We start from the raw sequence: 3,537 nt of genomic DNA, 5'->3' as shown, positions 1-3,537 counted from the left end.
TCCGTCCGCGCCCGTCCGCACAACGGAGCCGCCTCGCCCCGGCCGCGCTCCTTTGTGCGCGGCGCCCGGCAGCGCCGCCGCTCCGCCTGCAACAAAGGGAGCGGAGCCGAGAGGCTGCTGCCGCCGCCGCCGCCGCCGCCGCGGAGGGGGAGGAGGAGGAGGGAGAGAGAGCGAGAGGGAGAGAGAGATGGGGGAGGAAGCACACGTGATAGCAGCCCCCTCCCCCGGGACCGGAGGGGAGGTGAGGGGCTTCTCCTCGCTCGGCGGGCAGGGCGAGCGGCGGCGGCAGCGCCCGCCCTCACGGCGGGGCCGCCCCCGCACGGAGCGGTGCGGGGTCCCGGGGCGGGCCGGGCTGGTAGCGAGCACAGGCGACAGGCGTGCGGGGATAGCACCGATGGGTGAATGGAACAGAGAGGGTCCCCAGGGGCGTCGAGGAAGGAGGACCGCTGGCACAGCGTTTGTCACTGTCCGGGGTGATTTTTTATTATTCGCTAATAAGCCGGCGTGCGTGCGGTTGGGAAAGAAAGCAAAGAGATCATCTCTTCTCTTAATTGTAAGGGCTGTGTTAAATTTTTGCTGAATGGAAGCCCAGAATGTATAACGGGAGCGTTTGCGCCAGTCCAAGTCAATTAATATATTTACGGTGAAGGCAGTGAGTTTTGTAAGAGAGTGCTTTTACTATCTACGGGTTTTCCAGTCCCTTACACTGAGACGCTTCAGAGGTCAGATGCACTGCACAGGTAGAAGGTACCAGGCACATATCTTGAGTACAGATGCTCAGCATGTATCTGTGTGGCTGAAAGCTTTGTGTAAATTGACAGCACAGTGACTGTTTTCATGTAGTGAAAACACAAGACAATGCTTTACATTCAACACAATCTTTTCCTGTCTCAGATGGCACGTTTTGTGCAAGTTTTTTTAATCCACTCTGCAAACCATTTGTTTTTCAGGAATAAAAACTGCCTTTTTCCTTGATCTCTCTGCTGCTACACACCTCTGACAGGCTGTAAAATGTAGAGCTTGTGTGAGAAGATCTGGCTTGCACTAAGCTTTAGCTCTTGTGTGAGGAGACCTTTGAGCAGTTTGTTAACCAGAGCATCAAGAGCAAGGCCATAAATCCAGGAGTAAGCTTTGGGAGGCACTGTGGTCAGACACCCAAAGTTAGATTGTTGTCTTTTTAAATACAGCGTTGAAGACTAAGTCCTGTATTACTAAGCGAGCAATTTCCTTTTGGCATAGGGGGTTCAGCACTGGCTGCCTCTGCCAAGTAAATGTTCTTCTGTAATTACTTGGTGATGCTAGATGTGAGAAGAGCTCTGCTCCTCAGTAAGGTGGGGCACATTAACTGGAATGGAACTGGTGCTGATGAAACTGGTCTGCTGAGGTACACAGGCCAGGATGTTCAAAGCTCTCTCTAGCAGGTTTGCTTGCTGCTGTCTGAGCAGATGAACCTTTGGGATCTTTGGGTCATGGGACTGGCAGAGATGTTTTGAAGGTAGCATTTTGCTGTTGTAGCAGCAAATGCTCTGTATACCTCCTGCCCTAAAACACATCTAGACCCACTGTACACTAAATATGCTATTTTCCTGTACTTCTTGCTGAAGGGCTGGACCAGAACAGCCCTCTTCTCGAACACATTCAAGACCAGCTCATACCCATTTGTTCTTGTGACATCCAGCATTCCAGTTAGTCATTTCTCTTTCCCTTGCATTTAAATCTGTAATACATTTATAGGCAGTAGTTATAGCCACTCTTTGCTGGTCTAACCTATCAGTACATTTTATTAGTCTCCTCCTGTAAGACAGAGCCTCTGTAACTCAGATTTTACTGCACTATATAAGTTTGGATTCAGCTTTCTTCAGCATAGCTGCAGATTGTAACAGCTTTTCACAAACTATTTCCAGTCTCTGCCATAGAGGTAATCTCTCCTGATTTCTTCCAAAATTGTCTTTTCTAATACAGGCAATCTGCTTTCTATATGACCAAATCTCACTGATGTTTCAGGTCATGCTGCAAGTGACAAATACAGGCTACTCCTTGTATATGTAATTTACACTCAATAATAATAATAATAATAATAATAATAATAATAATAATAATAATAGTTTTTATAAATGTCTAAGTGCATGACCGCATCTTTTCCATTGTTGCATTTAATCCCGTTTCTTTTATTCCAGTCCTCAAGACTATGTTTTCGGTATATTCTGAACCTCCTTTCAGAGGTTCAGAACCTCCTTTCAGAACAGTCTTGCACAGTTCTTTGTGTCCACTTCCACATCTACAACAATAAAAAAATACACAGATACAAACTATAGGCCTCAGAACAAATTTTACCAGTAACAGTACTTCTCCCAGGTCAGACATCCCTTTTCCAGGGCAGCGGGTAGTCTGCTGTAGGGAGTTCCCAACTGATTTACAACTCTGCTTCAGCTCCTTGTCTTTCAGCTTAGACAGGCAAACTATATGCTGGGCTCATAGAATGGTTTGGGGTGGAAGGAACCATAACTATCATCTAGTTCCAACCCTCCTGCCGTGGGCAGGGACACCTTCCACTTGACCTGTTGGCTCAAAGTCCCATGCAGCTTGGCCTTAAACATTTCCAGGGATGGGACAACCACATGCTCTTGCAGTTTAAAGTTGCTGGCCCTTGTCCTGTCCATATTAACCCTTGTAACAAGACCTCTCCAGATTTCTTGTGGGCCCCCTTCAGAAGGCTGCTCCAAAGTCTTCCTGGAGCCTTCTCTTTTTCAGGCTGAACAACTCTGACTCTCTCAGCCTGTCATCATAGAAGAGGTGCTGCAGCCCTCTGATCATCTCTGTGTCTCTTTTCTGTGCTTGCTCCAACTAGTCCACGTCCTTGTCTTGGAGGCCATGAGCTGGCCACAGTATTCCAGTGGGTTCTCACAGTAACGGAGTAGAAAGGGAACATCACCTCCCTTGATCTGCTGGCCATGCTGATTTTGATGCAGCCCAGAACATGTTTGGCTGTCAGGACTGCAAGTGCACATTTCTGGCTTAGGTTGAGCTTCTCATCAACCAACACCCCCAAATCCTTCTCCCCATGGCTGTTCTCAATCCATTCTCTGCCTGGTTTTGTGCTTGGTATTGCCCCGATCCAGGTGCTTTGCCTCACTGAGCTTCATGAGGTTCACACAGGTCCATCTCTCAAGCCTGTCCAGGTCCCTCTGGATGGCATCCCTTCCCCCCAGTGTGTCAGTCACAGCACACAGCTTGGTGACATTGCAGACTTGCTGAGGGTGCCCTCAATCCCACTGTCCTTGTCACCAACAAAGATATTAAACAGCACCAGTCCCAATACCAACCCCTGAAAGCATCACTCGTCACTGGACTCCAATTGGACATAGAGCCATCGCCTGCAACCCTTTGAATGTGACGACCTAGCCAATTTCTTATCCACTGAGTGGTCCATCCATCAAAATATATCTCTCCAATGTAGTGACAAGGATGTTGTGCAGGCCAGTGTCAGTTGCTATTCCCTTATCCACCAATGCTGTAACTCCATTGTGGAAGGACACC

This window comes from Onychostruthus taczanowskii, unplaced genomic scaffold (assembly GCF_017590055.1).
Source record: "Onychostruthus taczanowskii isolate IOZ18803 unplaced genomic scaffold, ASM1759005v1 scaffold29, whole genome shotgun sequence".
Lineage (NCBI taxonomy): Eukaryota > Metazoa > Chordata > Aves > Passeriformes > Passeridae > Onychostruthus > Onychostruthus taczanowskii.
This window is presented reverse-complemented; position numbering follows the sequence as displayed.